Consider the following 20,203-nt stretch of genomic DNA (forward strand, 5'->3'; position numbering starts at 1 on the left):
CAGCTTAAGCTCTTTAAAGCTTATAATAAAGGCGTTGCTCAGACATGGTCAGATGTGCTTGGATTTTACCTGATGAGTGTCAGTGGCTTCAAAAAAGTTTGAATACTGGAGAGAAAAAGTTTGAGTGCTGTTAAATATGGTGTTGGGGCTGGGGGTTTAGCTCAGCAGCACAGTGCCTGCCTGGCAAGAATGAGGTCGTGAGTTCGATTCCTGGTACCGGGGAAAAAAATAAATAAATAAATAAATAAATAAATATGGTGTGGTTCTGGAGAAATTCTTAAAAATAAGTGTCAGCTACAGTTAAAAAGTTAGTGAACAAGAACTTGCTACTAAAATCTCACACATACCTTTATAGTTGTAGAATTAAAACCCTGGGCTCTTGAGTGTCAGCCCACTACGCTGTCTATCAGGGTTTCGTGAAACAGGCCCGACTGTTTGTTTGACTTGGTATCTCTCAGAAGAGAAAAACATGGTTCTTTGGCATGCATTTTACTCTGTCCCCTTTGGGGGGCGTTTGTGCCTGTTTTTCCATTATTTTCCCATTGTTAGGGAGCCTCTGTAGTCACACTCAGTGCCCTGGGAATATCTCCCCTTTTTAGGGTTTAACAGACTTCACATGTGTAATTAGCTTCTTTTGCTATTATTTTTGTCCTCATTTGCTTGAAACCTAGAAGAGGAGCTGGCTTTTTTTTTTTTTTTTCTGGCCTTGAGCCAGATGTCATAACTTCAGGCAGTGCCACGCTGCATATCTCCAGCAGTTTGAAATGGAGAACAAGTTAGAGATAAGATCAGCAGCTTTAGGTGATGGCATTGTTTCAAATAAACCATGCATGACCCAAAGCTTCCACTTCAAATGGGGAATGAAATTGCTTCATCCTTTGACAGCTTGCTCCATGAAAGAAATTTATCTTCACTTAATTGCTTTAGATCCCAGGAGGCTACAGACAGTAATTTCTAGGAGATAATTATATCAAATTTTAAAAATATATTACTGTGGACGTGAATATGCAACTGAAGTGGACAGGAAGGGAGAAGGGTAGAGGAAACTAACAGTCCTGCTGAAGTTGCGGGTAGTTTTCTGTTCTCATTCTAGGAGTCCCCTTGGATCCCAGACCGCTTACTCTTACAATCTACTGATTGAGATACAGGACTGTTGGTATAGTCCTGTGCTGCTAGGGTTAAAGCATGTGGTTACTACTCCTATAGCAGGGTAGCGTTTGCTCAGACTCCCAAAGCAGGGAGGAGTCAGGCTGGCTGGCTTCCTGCTGCATGTCTTCATCTAGTCCGGCTGGGCACAGTCTGCCTGCACTGTGGGCCAGACCCACTGGGGGTTCCGGTCAGTGGCAGCTAAAAACCAGCAAACTTGTTGATTTTAAAACATGACTATTTAGATGTTAAGGATAAACTTCCTGTGGATGGAGACAGGCTTCTTAATCTAGGCATGTTTGAATTTTCTGTCCTCTTTTCCTTGGCCTTTATATTTGAAAGAGTCTAAACTTCCATTTTGTTGTTTTCACTAGTTCCAGCTGCTACCTGCTTTTTCCTCACATTTTTTTCTCATTTTTGAAATTCCAAGGTTTTTTCCCCTCTACCTGCTAAATAACTGTATTTCTAAGTTGTAATATCACAACCCCTACAATGTCCACATGTCTTTTCCATGTGTGAACACAGTTCTCCAGAGTAATCTCTCACCACTCGTTGTTGCATCTTCAAGACCGCACACTAAACATGAGACTGCAAACTCTGAAATGTCTCTGACATCCCCAGGTGTCTGATGTGGTGCTGTGTATCTTTCTCATGAGGGCATGTAAGAGCGAGTGAGGCTAGCTGAGCAACTTAGTCCTGCCCTAAACACAAAGAAAATCTAATTGGAGATGCAGGGAACTTTTACATTCTTTACTAAGATCAATAATACCTAAGCCTGTGAGAGGTGGGGGTGAGCCAAAATCACTCATGGTGGTCTGATTCAAGCAGAGAACCCACAAAGCCAGAGACTTCCATTTCCTAAAAAAAAAAAAAAGACTTCCATTTCCCATCAGGTTCTATTCAGGTCAGATCCCCTGCTCACAGAGGTCATTCTCCAGGTGTCCCTTGTCCCATCATACTCACTTACTTAAGTTCAGCCACACAACCTCAGTCAGAGGGGAGTGTTGCCTTTTCCTTTAAAGAAGCTTGACAACTATAATGAGTAAGCCAATTTGCATTTTAAAAAAGTCACACTAGTATGCCTCTGAGGGAAATCTATAACAAGTACTGTCACATCATTTCTTGGAGTCACATCAAGGGGTTTTTGAAGGAATTACACTTTTGCTCACATTGAAAACGGTAGCACCTGAGTAGCAGCCAGGAGGGGTCAGAAGGGTCAGGGTGTTTGTTCTACATATGTCTTTTGACTGAGAAAACATTTCTCTGTACCAGTACCACTTCTGGTGGCCCCTCTGGAGAAGCTGTGGGTCCCCTCTCTGTGCCTGATGGTAGAAACCTAAGAGAAGTTGCCCCATCCTGAGTTGAAATACAAAGATCTTAGAAGTGTCTAAGGCTGTCATGCAGATTGAGCAGGCCAGTAAATTGCCCATCACACCCAACCACTGGGGATTTGACTACCAGTGTTGAGAGATACCAGTTCTTTCTTAGAAGTTAAATCACCGGCAGTATTATTTTAACCAACTTCCCACCCCTTATCATCAACCTACTAGTTCCTCAAGTTGACAGCTGGCTTACTTTGACAGCTTTATTTACTGCACCAAGAAGCTTCCCATAATCAATTACAGTGATTCCAGCCATTTCTTTTAGGTTGGTCTTTTCCCAAGAGTAGAACATGCCTGTTTTCTCCTCCTGTTTTATTTAATGAAAAGAACATACTAAACTTACATTGAGTACATATGATTTGTCAAAAAGGATAATTGAATTTCTAGTGTCTTTAGACCAAAAATCAAAAAAAGGGCTTGGCCTTTTCAGAACTCAAGTCATCTTTGGTACGTGTGTGTGCACGTGCACACACGTGTATTCCATGAATCCAGTTATTCAGATCTATTTTATTAAGTTTACCCTATAGGTGTCTGCCTTGAGAGAGAGAGAGAGAGAGAATGTGTTAGTTTTGAATGTGTTAGTTTTGAATCTGTCCTCTGGAAAGATCATCAAACTAGTCTAAATAGAGAAATGGAGACTTTTTAGGGACTTAGGGTTATATCAGGAATAAGCTAGAAGAAAGTGTTTTAGCATAGCTATTGAGAAAATGTGAAATAAATCAGATAAGAATGAAGATAGAGTTTGCTTCTCTTTCTTAGAGTTTACTCTGTAGCTGACTGCAATAAGCAATAAGTCACTAGCCACACTTGTCTATTTAAAATTAAATTAAATTAAATTAAATTAAATTAAATTTGCAGGTCATACTAGCCACATTCCAAGTGGTCAGTCGTCGTGTGAGACTGAAGACTACTATATTGTCAAGCATAGGTATAGAACATTTCCATCACTGCAAGAGTTTCTCTTGGGATAGCTCTGCTTTGTGATAAAGTCAAGAAATAGGACTCGGTTATTAAGGTCGGGAGTTGAGGGGATAGGCAGAAAAAGAGGAAATGTTTAGACAGGAGAAATAGGTACTGTGCTGCTGATCTAGTGTACAGACTAGTGTATATTTCTAAACAGCTTTAAAAAATGGATTTTAAGTGTTCTCATAAAGAAATGGTAAGTATATAAGGTATATTAGTTATGTGTTAATTACCTAATTTGATCATTCCATATTAAGTGTTAGTTTGATCATTCCATAATACATGCATTTATGGTAACATACTTTTGTACCCCATACATAAAACAATTATATTTTTAACAATTATTATTTCTTAATTAAAAATACAACATTTTTAGCCAGGGGTTGTGGTGCTTGCCTGTAATTCCAGCTACACAGGAGGCTGACACAGAAGGATCTCATATTGGAGGCCAATTTGGGCAACTTAGTGAGATGCTGTCTCAAAATAAAAAATAAAAAGGTCTGGGGATATAGTTTACCATTCCCTGGTTTCAGTTCCCATAGTGGGAAAGAATAGAATAGACTAGGGCTAGGACCTAGGACCTAGGACCTAGGACTAGATCAAAGTAATGACAGGGAGGATATGGAGAGGAATACTGAGATTTAAATGGCTAAAGTCACCTTATTAAGAATGAATCAGCATCTCAGGAGGTGGACTTCAAAGTGGAAAATTAAAAGATTCCTATTCAGATAACTCAAGAGTGCATTTGACAGGTTACAGGATATTATCTCTCTAAAATGATCAATTTCTATGATCTTGTATAAGAGATTTTTCTACTCTTAATAAGCACAATCCCTTTTTCTAGACCTCCTTTTCTAATCCTTTTTTTAGTCTTTATCTCTGTACCACCCGTCTTTAACCCCATTTTTCAATTCTAAATGTCTCTCATTTTTATTAATAAAATTTACATCAGCAGTTTACATGGTACTGTCATGATGAGTTATTTTACTTGATTCCCACTATAGCTGTATGAGACATTAGCATATTTTACAGGTGTGAAAACTAAAATAAATTAGAGAAACTAATTTGTTTGAGATTATTTGCAATAATAGGCCTGAACCCAGTTGTATCATTTAGTATTAGGTTTAGGTGAATGTGAATTTCAAACGCAGAGTGCTAAACACATTAGCTTTGATTCTCTTTGAGACAAGAGGTTGGCAGCCCAAGGCTAAGGTTGAATCTACTTGGTTCCACCAAATTGATAGACACTCAGGCCTCTCTCAGTACACTACACCCTAGAGCAGTGACGATGAACCTTTTAGAGCTTTCAGTATACGAATAGTGTGCTGCCGCACAAGTATCATAAGTTCACCACCCTGCCCTAGGCTATGGTCTTAGAGCAGCAGTCCCTAAACCTTTTGGCACCTGTGACCAGTGGAAGACAATTTTTCAATGGAGGGAGCAGGGCTGGTGCAGGGGCCTTTCAGGATAATTCAAACACACACTTCATATTATCATTACATTGTAATATATAATGAAATACTTATACAGCTTACCATAATGCAGAATCAGTGGAGTCCTAAATGTGTTTTCTTGCATGTAGACAGTCCCATCTGGAGATGATGGAGACATTGAAACCTGAAATGTGGCACTGTACCTAATATACTCTGTAACTTGCTTTGGTTGCTGTCCCTACAGAGAACCTTGCTTCACAAAGATAGGACATTGTGGCTGGGTGTGGTAGCCCGCACTTGTAATCCCAGCGTTCAGGAGACTGAGGCAGGAGAATTGCTGCAAATGCAAAGCCAACCTGCACTACATAGTGAGCTCAAGGCCAGCCTGAGCTACATAGCAAAGACTGTCTCAAAAGAAAAGAAAAAAAAAAAAATAGAATGTTGGAAATGGAAGCAAGCCTTTCATTGCTTTTGTGGCAATCTCAGTATATTTCACTTTGACTTTAATTCAGAATGTGTGGAGATTTGAAGTTGTCTCAAACATACTTTTCCCATCTCAGCTTTGTCCTGGGCAGGTAAGCTACCCCATAAACACGTGTTTTGTAAGTTTTTTTTGTTTGTTTGTTTTTTTCCGGTACCGGGAACCGAACTCACGACTTTGCGCTTGCCAGGCAGGCGCTTTTGCCGCTGAGCTAAATCCCCAGCCCCTCAAACATACTTTTAAGGCCATTGTCATTTGCTTTCTCAAGCAGTTGATGCACTTTTAGCACAAAGTTGATTCACCTGGTTTATTCACAAATGGCTTGAGGATCCATTACTGCCCAGTTTAGGCAATGTCCTTTGTGATTGGGAAGTTATGCTCAGACTTTCTTGAAAGCTGAGATAGGTCATCATGCAACAGCTGGGAGAAAGAAGGCCCTGGCTTAGTCTCTTTCACAATCTCTGCTAATGCTTGAAACATCAAAAATCCCAATGTTCACTCATCACCCCCATAATTTCAGTTTGGCTTTGAATGCAGCCACTTTATCTACTCACTTGAACACAGCTGTTCTCTCCTAACATGACAAATTGAGTTTGTTGAGCGGGTTAGATATGTCACACAAGTGAGCAAGTTTTACAACCCATTCTATGTTACCAGAATGTGCTTCCAATGGTGACTTTTTTTCTAAAAGAAATCTCTTATAACTCAGAAACTCTGGCCAGTGATATATCTTTAGAAATTGATGTCACTTCTGTATATAGGAGAAGGTATTTGTGTTTTGTGTCCCTCTCCTCACAGAGCTTTATGAACACATGTGAATTAAGGATGTATATTTTAGTAATACCCTGCAAGACATTAACTTTGGGTGACACTTCAGTTAGCCAGCATTTCTCTATGGATGACACAGTGCATAGACTCACATCTAGGAAGCCATGCTGTCATGGTAGCTGTTTCATCCATGTATATATCAACACAAAAATGACCAGTTCATTTTCCTGATATGTAATCATTCAAAGAGTTGATTGTTTTGTTTTGCTTTTTGAAACAGTCTTGCTATGTAGTTCAGGCTGACCTTGACTTACTGTGTATAGCCCAGGCTGGCCTCAAATTCATGTAATCCTCCTGCCTCAGCCTCCTGAGTGGTGGGATTATGGCCTGTGCCACTATGCCTGGCTCATTCAAAGACTTGAATACTAGTTCTTGAATACTAGTTCTGTAATTGTGGTGTTAGTTGGCAACAAAAGTACATATACATATCCTCATGCATGTCCTCCTGAAAAATATATTACACAAAAACAAGCATCATTACCTTGTCATCAACATCAGTAGACTTTGTCAGTCTGGATTGTGTACCACAATGACTGATTAAGCCTCTCTAATAATTGTGCCTCAGTATCATCTACTGTTTCATCAGTTCATCTGGTTACGGTGTTAGCTGGTAGAGGAACATATGCTATCTTTTAAACTGTAGCTTCTCCTAAAAATTCACATGCTATAGACAAATGTGTATAGCAGCAGGCAGGATCAACTCTTCACCAGTACTAAAAGGCTCCTTAGCCAGTGGTTAGCTACTAAGACTGATGCTGTCAGTGTAGATGAATTTGATGAAATCGTGGCCTTCAGTAATTGCTTCTGTTCTTCATGTTCATTTTTTTTCTTTTAAAAAACTCTAGGAGCTCATCTATTAATGCAGGTACCTGGTGTCCATGTGGCAAGGCAGTGTTGAAGGGTTCATGGCTTTGTTGGATAGCTGGCCACTATATATATATACATACACACACACACACACACACACACACACACACACATACATATACACACAAAGTGAGCTTGGAGAATGTTAAAGCACCTGTTGCAGTCAATCCGTAATTTAAGTTTAAGGACTTGTGGTATCTTCTTTTAAATGCAGCTTGATTTTTATTGACAATCTTAGTGTCTTCTGATGTTTCATCATCTTTCCTTTTTTAATATTAAGTTTATTGGTACAAGTTAGATATACCATAATAATCATTCATCATAGGAAATTTGTACCTGTACATGATACATCTTGATTCTTCTATTTCCCATTCCCCTTCCTTCCCTTCAACCCCACCTCCCCTCCTTATTTACAAAGCTTTCTCTCCATTTTATCCTTTTATTTTTTTCTTTTCCATTCCATCCTTTCCCTCTCCTCTCTCCCTAGTCCACCTTTCCTTTTGAACAATTTCTCTGTTTCACAATTTCTATTATAAATTTTGGTTCTTATTTATACTTTGAGTTTCTCACACTAGAGCTTTCCTCCTTTTCAAAGAAACTCTAGAGTGACATTTGTTTCTTCACTCCTTTTGGCTAGGATTAGCTTGTGGGCTAACCAAAACTGACACAAGTACACAGTACAGGAAAGAGGGGTGGATAGAAATGGTAAATAAAATAATGGACAGACCATGCACAGACTAAAATAAATGTCAGATTCTGAGAAGCCTACCACCAGACACGGCTGTACAATTGAAGTACATCAACAATTGAAGTGCACTTGCTGTTATAAAGCCTGCCACCAGATGCAACATAATTATCCCTTGCCACTTACTGATAGATTTTGCTATAAGTCTGCAAGGAGTTGATTTATTATGGTCTCTGTCCAGTCAAACTTCTCTGCTAATGTTGATATGTTTTTGCAATGGAGGTCATTCTGGAGATTCCTCAAAAAAATAAACGTAGAAATTCCCCTTGATTCAGCCATTCCCCTTCTAGATATCTTCCCAAAAGAGTTAAAGACATCATATCACAGTGTATGCATACCCATGTTAATAGCAGCACAATTCATAATAGCTAAATCTTGGAAGCAACCTGTATGTTCATCAGCAGATAAAATGCACCTACATACAATGGAACACTACTAAGCCATAAAGAAGGATAAACTTGAGTCATTTGTAGAAAAATGGGTGCACTTTGAGATCATAATGTTAAATGAAGTAAATGAGACATACAAGCTCAAATATCACATGGTTTCTCTTATTTGAGAAACTCAATACATAAATAAATTCCAAAATAAAAGACAGATAATAGGAATAAAGAGAAAAAAAAGTTACTGCCATCCAGCATTGATACTGTATCTAAAAGTTTACCTTATGGGGCTCGGGATATAGCTCAGTGGCATAAGTGCCTGCCTGGCAAGCGTAAGGTCATGAGTTCGATCCCCAGTACCACAAAAAAATAAAAAATAAAAAAAATAAAAGTTTACCTTAATTTAGTATAATTTGTTTTATATGTTTTTTGGTCTACTAGTCTGGTGGTTAATCTGTATGTATGATAATTAACTTTATAAGGACTTATAAATAGATTAATCTTATGCAAAAAAGGAGGAGGGGAAAGAGGGAAAATTTGAGATGTGTTAAGTACATGTACCAATTCCTCATAATGAATGTAATTGTTATGTACTGCAAATGTGCTAATAAAAATTTAAAATTTTTTAAAAAATATATATTTGCAGCTGCTCCTCCATCACCACCCCACCTCAAATCACTGGGTATTAAAGAGCACAGTAGGGTTCACACTCCTGTGAGAATCTAATTCTGTGGCTGATCTTACAGGAGGTGGAGCACAGGCAGTGATGCAAGTGATGGAGAGACATTGTAAATGCAGGTGGAGTTTTATTTACACTCTGTTCGCCTCCTGCTGTGTACCCAGTTGCTTAAAGGCCATAGGCCAATATTAGTCCATGGCTGAGGTTGGGGACCTTTGTCCTAGAATGGTGTGTTTTGTGCTGTCATTTGCAAAATATCAGAGACTGGGTAACTTTGTAAAGAAAAGAAGTGTTTTGGCTCATAATTATGGAGGTCCAAAAGCAGTGCAGGACATTAAGGCAAGGAGTACATTCATGCATGGATGTGTGTGGCTTTTCCCTCTCATAAAGCCACCAGGGGTCAATCATGGGGCTTTACCATAATGATTTGATCTAATTCTACATTTCCAGAGGCCCCACCTCTGCATATCATAGTTGATTAAGTACTCTCTCAGTACCACAATAGGGATCAAGTTTATACACATAGAGACTTGAAGGACACAGTGATGTCTGGATTTTATCCCCAGTACCACAAAATAAAAAATGAGAAAAGAAAAGAAATTCTGTGGTAGTACATGCCTGTAATCCCAGTGCTCAGGAGGCTGAGGCAAGAGGTCTGTTGCAAGTTCAAGACCAGCCTAGGTTACAAAATTAGCTCAAGGCCAGCCTGAACTGCATAGTGAGACCCTGTCTCAAAAAGACCCCCCCCCAAAAAAAAGAAAGAAAAATTCTATGTAGTTGTGCAATATTGGGAATGTATTATTAGTTGTAGTAGCTGGGTGATGGTATCAAATTTATTATACCAGTTCCTGCTTTTGTGTATGGTTGAACTTTCCCATGATAAAACAATTTTAATTAAAACAAGACCATTGAACCCATTTCTAATATGCTTAAGGATTTATTGTATAGATAGTAAATTGCCCTAATAATAAACCAAAGTTTATAATTTGGTGGAATACATAGGTTTCTCTTTTCTAGGGACAGGGGGTTGAGACGGTCTTGCTGTATAGTTCAGGCTGGCCCTGAACTCTCTATGTAGTACAGGCTGGCCTCAAAACTCATGGTGATCCTTCTTCCTCAGCCTCCCAAGTGCTGGGATTATAGGCATGCATCACCACACCTAGCTCAAAGGTTACTTTTATCTCTGTACAAGATCTTGTCATTGGATATTTATTTAAAAACCACTTTATTGTTAGATTAAAATATTACCAAGTTATCACAATTTTAAATAGAAAAAAACTTCACCTACCACAGAAATATGTACCTACATTTTTTTTCTTCCAAAAGTTTTAATTTTACTGTATACATTTATATCTCTGTTCCATCTGGAATTTATTTTTGTAAATTGGATTTTCATACACTGCATTTCGGTCAGTTTTTTTAGTTCTCTACTCTGTTCTACCAATTCAGTGGGCAGGTCATTGCTACCATTCTGGTTCCTAAGTCCTTAAAGTTAGTAGGGAAAATTTCCCCACTGTTCTCATATTTTACAGAAACATCTTGGCTCTTCCCAGCCCTTCTTCCAGATGAAATCAAATTTTCAAACTCAACAAAAATCTATATAGGGATTTTTTTTTTGTAATAGTACTAAATTCAAAGGTTAATTTGGAGAGAATTACTGTTAAAATAGTGAGTCTTTCCATGAATACACTGTTATTCAGGTACTCTTCTATGTCTTTTTTTTCCCCCCCCATTTTTCTGGGGACAGGGTTGTAATATGTAGTCTAGGCTGGCCTTGAACTCACTATGTAGCTGTGGCTGGCTTCAAACTCAAAGCAGTCCCCCTGCCTGAGCCTCCCGAGTACAGGCATGGAATTTCAGGGATGCACCACCACACTTGGCTCTCTTTTATGTCCTCTAAGGATGTGTTATAATCTTCCATGAAACTATTAAGTTTTTATTTCTAATTTCAATATTGCATTTCCTAGTTAATTAGTAATAATGTGGCTATGTTTCTTTTTTTTTTTTTTTTTTTTTTTTTTTTTTTGGTTTTTCTCCGGTACCGGGAACTGAACTCATGGCCTTGCACTTGCCAGGCAGGTGCTTTTGCCGCTGAGCTAAGTTCCCAGCCCCTGTGGCTATGTTTCTTTCTCTTAATCTTATATCTACCAATCTTACTGAATTGTCTCTTCATTTCTGTAACTGTAGCATAATAAAAGAAATCCTTACTTTGTTTCTGACTTTAATGGCACCCTTCTAAAGTTGCATCTTAGACTTGATACTTGCCATAGATTTCTCTTTGTTTTTGTTTTGTTTTGTTTGGTGGGGTGGACAGGATCTCACAATGTAGTCCGGGCTGGCCTTGAACTAGCAATGCACCTGCCTCACCCTTCTAAGTGCTGAAATTATAGGCATGTAGCACCTTGCCTGGCTTGCCATAGATTTCTTTTTCTTTTTTTTTTGTACCAGGAATTGAACTCACAACCTCGCACTTGCCAGGCAGGCGCTATGCCACTGAGCTATATTCCCAGCCCACCATAGATTTCTAATAAATATCTTTTACTAGATAAAGGGATTCCCTTCTAGTCCTAGCTTGCAGAGGTTATTTTGGTTTGTTTGTTTATAGTTTTGGGGATTGAACCTAGAGCTTTCACACTGTGCTGCATCCACATTGGATGTTACTAGCATCATATCCACATTGGATGCTGTTAGCCATATTGAACACTTGAAATGGGCTGGAACACTGAGGAAATAATTCTTTTAGTTGTGGTAAAATACACAAAACATAAAATTTACCATTTTAAGCTGGACATGAGGCCACGTGTCTGTAATCCCAGCGCTTGGGAGGCTAAGGCAGGAGGATCTCCACAAGTTCAAAGCCAGGTTAGGCTTCATAGTGAATTTAAGGCCAGTCTGAGCTATGTAGTGAGACCCTGTCTCAAACAGAACAAAACAAAAATTACCATTTTTAACTATTTTAGGGGCTGGGGGTTTAGCTCAGCGGCACAGTGTCTGCCTGGCAAGCTCCAGGTCTTGAGTTCAATTCCTGGTACTGGAAAAAAAAAAAACAACTATTTTAAAGTGTACAATTCAGTGTCATTGACTTCACATCGTTATTCAACAGTCACCACTCTCCACCTCTAGAATTTTTTATCATTCCAAAGAGAATTCTTCACCTATTTAACAGGAACTTCTTATTTGCCCCACCCTGCAGCCCCTGGTTATCTTTGTTCTGCTTTCTGTCTCTATGAATTTGCCTAGTCTAAGTACCCGGTGTAAGTACAGTCATCCAGTGTTTGTCCTTTTGTGTCTGGCTTTTTTTCTCTTAGCATGTTTTCAAGATTGCACCATGTTGCAGCATATATGAGAAATTTATTTTTATGGCTAAGCAGTATTTCATTATATACACACACATTTTGTTTCTCCATCAATTGATAGAGACATAGATTATTTCCATTTTTTGGCCATTGTGAATAACACTGCTATGAATATTGATGTATCAGTATCTATTTGAGTCCCTGCTTTTAGTTCTTTTAGATATGCACCTAAAAGTAGAATTGCTGAATTATATTGTAATTTTTTTTTTTGTACTGGCAATTGCACTCATGACCTCATGCTTACTAGGCAGGTGCTATGCCACTAAGCTATATCCCCAGCCCTGTATTGTAATTCTACATTTAACTTTTTTTTTGCCTTTTTGAGACAGGGTCTCGCTATGCAGTTCAGGCTGGCCTTCAACTCACTTTGTAGCCCAGGCTGGTCTTGAACTCACAAGGATCCTCCTGCCTCAGCCTCCTGAGTGCTGGGATTATAGACGTGCGCCACCACACCCGGCTACATTTAACTTTTTGAGGAACCACCAGACTTTTTACAGAAGCTATACCATTTCACATTTCCTATAATAGCAATTTACAAGAGTTAAATTTTTTCACATTTTCCCCAAAATTCATTACTGTATGTGTGCATGTATGTGTAATACTGTTCACCCTAATGAATGTGAAGTATATCACTGAGGTTTTGATTTGCATTTTCGTAATGACTAAAGATACTGAGTATATTCTTGTGCACTCACTGGCCATTTGCCTGTTTTCATCAAATAAATGTTCCTTCTCATTCTCCATCCCATTATTGTGTTTTGTTGTGGTTTTGATTTTTTTTACCTTTTTTTTCTTTTTTTTTTTTTTTTGTGGTACTGGAGATTGAACCCAAGGAAAACTGAACTATATCTCCAGCTGTCTTAGTAACTTTCTCATTGCTAGGACAAAATATCCGACACTTACAAGTTAAAAGAGGAAAGATTTATGTTAGCTCATAGAGAGATTTCAGTCCATAGTCAGCTGGTTCCAAGGCAGGGAGGTGTGAAAGAGTAGAAATAGTCCATGACATGGCAGGTAGAAAACAGCAAGCTTCCTTCTTCTTTCCCTTTTTATTCTACCCAGATTATAAACCTAGTGGTTGGTGCCACCGATACCCAGTGTGGTTCTTCCCTCTTCAGCAAATCCATCGTCCACACCCAGAATTATGCTAAACCAAGTAGTGGACTAATCCAGTGTCACAAACCCATGATCCAGTCACCTCCCAAAAGCTCCACCTATTAGCACATGAAGCTTTGGGAGGATATTTAGATGTGAGCCATAACACCAGCCTTTTTGAGACAGGGTCTTTCTGAGTTGCTTAGACAAACTTTGAACTGGAGATCAAGGAAAGAACTGGGAATAATGTTGTGACCAAAGGATGTGTGACTGCTAAAGAAATTGGCACCATTAAAAAGAAACCAAATACTTTTTAGGGGACAAGAAGAAAGATGTCTTGAGGGCATCTTAGGAATCAGTAAGATCCTACCCATTTCAGGCTGAAGAGTACAAAAGTATCAACTGTTTTGTTTTGTTTTTAGAAGAGAGTCCCTGGGCCCCTGCTTGAAAAACAGGGAATTGATTCCCTAGGATTCATTTTGCCATGCCCAGCCAGCTAGGCACTTAGAGGCTGCTGCAGCCTTGGTTCAAGGGGGGCCTGGCTACTGCTTCTACTCACAGTAGACCTTGGCATCATCCACATGATACTGATTTACTGGCAGGACCAGTGTTAGATGGACGGTGGGTTGAACAAATACCACTCTCTTTCTACTGTGTTTTCAGGAAATGATTATAAAGCACCCATAAGTGCAAATGAAGTCAAAAGAATGGAGTGCCCCTCCATAAATTCAGAATTCAGGAATTGTGGAGTCAGGAAAGCTTCTACCCAGATTTCAAAGGGAGGGTTGACAGGCCAGGCAAGGAGTCCCTGAGACGGCAATGCATTAAGCTGTGGGAATGAAGCCAAAGGTGTGGTGGATATGCCAGGAATGTGGACCATCTGTTGAAGAAAGCTATACGTTGTAAGTGGAGCCAGCTCAAGAATGAAGTCATGTGTGCTGCAACCAGCAACACCATAGGGGTGGGGCCAAGCCCTTGGAACTCACATTTTACTACCATGTAGTCTAGATGCCAGATATGGAAATATAGGACTTAACGTTTGCCCTCTTGAGTTTCAGTCTTGCTTTGGTCTGATTCTTTTTTGTCCCCCTGTTCTCCCCTTTTGGAATGGGAATATCTACCCTGTGCTATTGTACCTTGAAATTATGTAACTTTCCAGTTTTTACAGAGCTCAGAATTTTCTTTGAGTCTCAGAAGTCTCTTTTGAACTTTTGAAAAATAACTTCCTACTGTGTTTTCAAAACTGTTGAGACTTTCAGGATGGGATTATTGCATTTCTAATTATAAGTGGAATAGTTGTATTATGTTAGGTGGAATTATGAACTTGCTATTAACTTCATTTGGAGATTGTGTGGCTTTATAGGAGATATGTTTGGGTGAGGTTGACAAGGAATGGATTGTGATTGTTAATCCTGACATGTCAGCTTCATTGGATTAAGAAATGCCTAACAGATTATTAAAGCATGCTCCCAGGTGTCTCTGGGTGGGTCACAGTGACATGGCCTTGGGTATCTCTTGCCCATGCTTCTCTGGCACTGTTCTTCTGCTCTCCTTCCCCACTGTCACGAACTGACCAGCATTGCTCCACCATACCCTTCTGCCGTGACCTCCTGCTTTGGAGCATGCTGGCTATGTACTGAATCTCCTGAAATGTGAACTAAACTAAACCGTTTCTCCTTTAAGTTGTGGGTGTTGAATATTATGTCCAGTGACAGTAAAGCTGACTGATACACCTGCCCTCCCCATAACCACTCTATATCAGCTTCTTATGAAAAGAAACTGGAATGTCTCTTATATTTCAGAAATTGTCTTCCCCAGCATCAAGCCAACTGCCTAAAAATGATTTTTCCACCTTACTACCCTAAGACTACACCCCACCCTTATTCTCACTCCTTTCCTTGTGCAAAGATAAGTTCTTCATTATAACGTTTGTGTTTTCCCACACTACAGTTGATCTGTCACCACACCACCAGAATGCCTGTGCTAACCACTTGGGTGTTCTGGTGTGTCCCAGCTGCCCCACCCAGACTCCTAGCTCTCCCCTCTCTCCTGGGTTGTGCTGGAATGATACTCCTCTTGGATTTCAGAGTGTGCAGTCTGCCTCGGGTGGAGTCTTGAGCTGTTCTCAGGAGTGCTGGTAATGTCTGGCCTTTGGTGCTGCCAAAGGCAGAAAGCTGGCCTCTTCTCCGTGTAAAGCACATATTTGGAGTGTTGGACCAGTGTTAGATGGAGGGTGGGGTGAGCAAATACCACTCTCTTCCTACTGTGTTTTCAGGAAATGATTATAAAGCACCCATGAGTGCAAATGAAGTCAAAAGAATGGAGTGCCCCTCCATAAAGACAACACATGAACACATCCTTCATGTGCACACTCTCTCCCCACACACCCTTATTCCTTATTGTTCCGTTCTGCTTAACTCTGGTGCTATTTTTCAGAGCAAAGAGCCTTTGTTACACTATTTTCATGCTCTTCTGGAGGAGAACTCACCAATAGTCTGCTAAACAAGAGCTGAACTTTAGGTTCCACTTCCCTATCTGCTCTCCTTCCAAGAAGAATGTGGGTAAGGGAATAGAGGTGGGAGGGCTGGCTAATGCCAAGATTCAGTCTTTCAATTAGAGTCTGGGGTTTCAGAACTGGTAGTAAAATTGTTTGTAGCCAGTTGTCAGTGAAAGGAATCTCGTACCATCAACTCGTCTCAAGCCCTTCTTTCCAGTCGCCTCCTTGCCTTGCACAGGCTTCTGCCTGGTATCTCCGTGAAGTTTAAGCAATATGGCTCTTATGAAAATTGTCTGGAGTTACCTAAAATACAAGATTTTGCTGTCCAGTGCGCAGTTCCACAGAGTCTGCTCCTCCTCTTGCAGCAGCTGCTCAGCACTGACCGAGGTGGCGACTGAGCCTGTGTGTGTGGCCAGAGTCATTGATGAGCCTCCCACCCAGGCCTGGGGAAGCCCTCAGCCAGTGTGGTTCGTGGGGCAGCAGCCAGACATGCCAGAGATCCTCAGACCTTCAGGGCTGTGGTGTAGCAGCCAGCTTTATGTGGTGGCATTGTTTAGTGTTGGTTGACTTGACTTCTCTGTCCCCACCCTGTGTGTTTAAGGGAATCTGGCCATTGCCCAGTAGGGAAGAAGCTGGCATTTGCAGAAAGTGGCTTGCTGCCACCTCTCTTGTGTAGAAGCCAGGACCACCTTCCATCTCTACTTCCTACCCCTGTAGCAAAGACGAAGGGGCCCTCTGCCTCCTGCTGTGGGGTTTCAGGTTGCCTAGGATCAGGATGAGGCTATCTGCCAGGTTATCTGCCCAGATAAACGTTTATTATTTACAGGACGTGTTTCAGCTGCTCTGGCTGGTCTCATCGGTGAAATTGTCTAGTTTCTTAAGTTTTAAGCCAGTGTGTGAGGCTGTTATCCAGACACACAACTACTGGAGCCCAAGAGGCTCTAAGTGACTGACCACGTCTGACTCAGCTTTGCCATTGCCCCCTCCCTGCCCACTGCCAGAGCCAACTGTATATCTCTTGTTCCCACTCCGGCCCCTTGGCTATTGAAACTGCCTCTATATTTTCAACATTTCTTGCCTTTAGAATTTGAGGATTTATATAAAAGCCAATATTATGAAGCAGGCAGCTGAAGACTTCTTTTAGGCAAAGCCGTCATTTTAACAGTGATCCCTCTTTATCATGCTTGAGGAGGGTGGCATAATTGATTTTGCAACATTTTATTTTGTAACAAAGTTAAAAGAATTTTAGAGCCAGGCGTGTTGTTGCACACCTGTGATCCCAGTACTTGGGAGGTTGAGGCAGGAGGATCATGAGTTTAAATCCAGCTTGGTCTACACAGTGAGCTCAAGACCAGCCTGCACAACAAAACAAGACCCTGTCTCACAAAACAAAACAAAACAAGAATTTCATAGTGAGCTCACTTATGTCTAACATACATTTTCTGTTGTTTTACTGTACTTGCCTTATTGTGTTATTCTCCCCTCTCCATTTATTCATCCATCCTTTCTTGTTTTCTGGATTTTGTCATCAGTACATTTTTTTCTTAATCCTAGTATACATGTTAGAGCATTTGGTATTTTTTTTTCTTTTGAGTTAAAACTTACATGCAGTGAAATGCATAGATGTTAAGTGTGCCTTTGCTGAGTTCTAACAGATGAATGTACCTGTCTAACCTAAAAATGAAGCAAAATTTCTGTTATTCCACCCCCAGAGACAACCTCTGTTCTGATTTTTTTCCATCATAGATTAGATTTGCCTGTTTTAGAACTCGGTATAAATGGAATCCTACACTGCATATACGTTTGGGTTTGTTTGTTTGTTTGTTTGTTTGTTTGTTTTGAGACAAGGTCTTGCTATGCAGTTCAGGCTGACCTTGAACTCACTTTGCAGCCCAGGGTGACCTCAAACTCACAACAATCCTGTCTCAACCTCCTGAGTGCTGGCATTACAGGCGCTCACCACCACGCCTGGATTACGTTTGTTTTTTTGAGACAGGATCTTACTGTGAAGTTCAGGCTGACCTCAAACTGATAGCAGTCCTCCTGCCTCAGCCTTCTGGGGTGCTGGGATGATAGGTGTGAGCCTCCACAGCTGGATTCTTTTTTTTCCAGATGAGTCTCACTAATTTGCTCAGGGTAGCTTCTAGTTTACAATCCTCCCACTTTTCCTGCTTGAATAACTAAGATTTCAGATGTGCACTGCTATGCATGACCACTATGTACTTGAGTAGGGCTTTCTTTTCATTTAGCGTAGTCATTTTGCAGTTCTTCCATACTGTTAAATGTACCAGTGGTTTACTTTCTTACTGCTGAGTAGTACTCTATTTTATGAATATGTCGTAGTTTATTAGTTCTCTAGTAATGGATTCTAGGCTTTTTTCAGTTTTCAGCTATACTGAATAAAGTTGCTATACATAGTTAACAAAAATTTTTGTAGACATAGGTTTTTTTCCTGGAAAAATTCCTAGAATTGGAATTACAGAGACACAGGATAGATGTATATTCTTTATTAGGATCTGCTAGACATTTTTCAAAGGCAGATTATGCTATATTTCATTTCAGTGAATAAATGTTTGCCCCAAATCTTCATTTCAGTGAGTATATGATAATGTATCATTTTAGTATTAATTTGCACTTCCATGAAGTTGTGCTTTTTAATGTATTATTATTTTATATATTCCCTTTGTGAAGAATGTATTCAGATCTTTTGACTGTTTTCATTGTTTGTTTTTCTTTTTTTCTTACAGTGCTGGGGATCTAACCCAAGACCTTATGCATATGAGGCAAACACACTACCACTGAGTTACATCCCTAGCCCTTTTTATTTTGAGACATAATCTCGTTAAGTTACCCAGGCTGGGCTCAAACTTGTTATCCTCCTGCCTCAGTCTCCCATATAGTGGGGATTATAAGTATGTACCACCACATCTGTCTTCCCTATTTTATTTAATTGGGTTGTTTGCTTTCTTATTATTGATTTCTTTATGTATTTGGACTACAAGTACTTTTGCAGAGATGTTTTATAATTATTTCAGCCTGCTGCTTATTCATTTTCTTAACAATGTCTTTTAATGAACAACACTTTAAAATATCAAATTTACTAGTCTTTTTGGTTATTACTGTATGAGAGCTAAAAGCCCTATGTCATGAAGATACTCTACTTGTTTTTCCTCTAAAAGCTAAACGTTTTTATTTTTAAAGCTGTGATCCATTTTGAATTAATTTTGTATGTGGTACAAGGATTAAGTCACATTTCCTTCAAATAGATATCCAATTATATTAGCACCATCCATTGAAAAGGTATTCCTTGCCTCTGTTGGGTTGCTTTAGTATTTTTGTCACATATCAGATCAGTGTTTAAGAGAAGCACTTCTATGCTCTTCATTAATTTATTTAAACAGTTCATATGAAAAACTGGAGCTATAATTGGTAATAAGTTTAATTTGTCATCAGTTTGGAAAAAATTGACATCTTAACAGTATTCTCCCAGTTTTTAGCTTTCTTTGGTTTTGGTTTGGTTTGGTTTGGTTTGGTTTGGTTTGGTTTGGTTTTGGTTTGGTTTTGGTTTGGTTTTGGTTTGGTTTTGGTTCTGTTTTGTTTTGCAGTACTGGGAATTGAACGCACGATCTTTGCACTGAGCTACATCCCTGGCCCTCTTATTTATTCATTCATTCATTTTAATTTTTGAGGTAAGGTCTTACTAAGTTCCCCAGGCAGGATTTAAACTTGCAGTCCTTCTGCCTCCACCTCCCAAAGTGCTAGAATTACACACATGCACCGTTGTGCCCAGCTAGCTTTCTTTTTACATAGGTCTTCTCTTTTTTATAGCTTTTATCATTATAGGTCTTATGTTGTTGATTAAGGTTATTCTTAAATAGTTTTTATGCCATTATAAATTGAATTCTTTCTAAATTTTATTTACCAATCTTTTGCTGGTAGAATATGAAAGTACAGTTTGACTTTTATATAATAGTGTATTCGTGAACCCTAAGTTCTTACTAGAGCTCATTGAAGTAATTTGTAGATTCCTTTAGATTTTCTGTTAAATGATCATGTCTTCTACAGAGACAACTTTCGTTTCTAATTTTATGCTTTCAATTTTTTTTTTTACTTTATTGCAATTTATTTTTTTTCCTTTTTCCTGCCTGTGTTTTTGTTTTGTTTGTTTTGTTTTGTTTTGAAGTGCTAGGAATTAAATCCAGAACCTTGAACTCTACCACCGAAAAAAAGAGTTCAGTATTTCACCATTAAGTATAATATTAACTATAGGTGTTTTGTTTTGTTTTGTTTTGTTTCGGTTTTTCTCCGGTACCGGGAACCGAACTCACAACCTTGCACTTGCTAGGCC

The 20,203-nt window shown here is 39.4% G+C and overlaps 1 protein-coding gene across 5 annotated transcripts in view; it reads left to right on the plus strand.

Moving 5' to 3' along the window:
- The window catches only part of Smg6 (SMG6 nonsense mediated mRNA decay factor), a 237,958-nt gene that overhangs the window by 154,301 nt on the left and 63,454 nt on the right, over nt 1-20,203 (plus strand). The gene's annotated exons all lie outside the window — the stretch shown is intronic.

This window comes from Chinchilla lanigera, unplaced genomic scaffold (genome assembly GCF_000276665.1).
Source record: "Chinchilla lanigera isolate Chin_1 unplaced genomic scaffold, ChiLan1.0 scaffold00080, whole genome shotgun sequence".
NCBI lineage: Eukaryota > Metazoa > Chordata > Mammalia > Rodentia > Chinchillidae > Chinchilla > Chinchilla lanigera.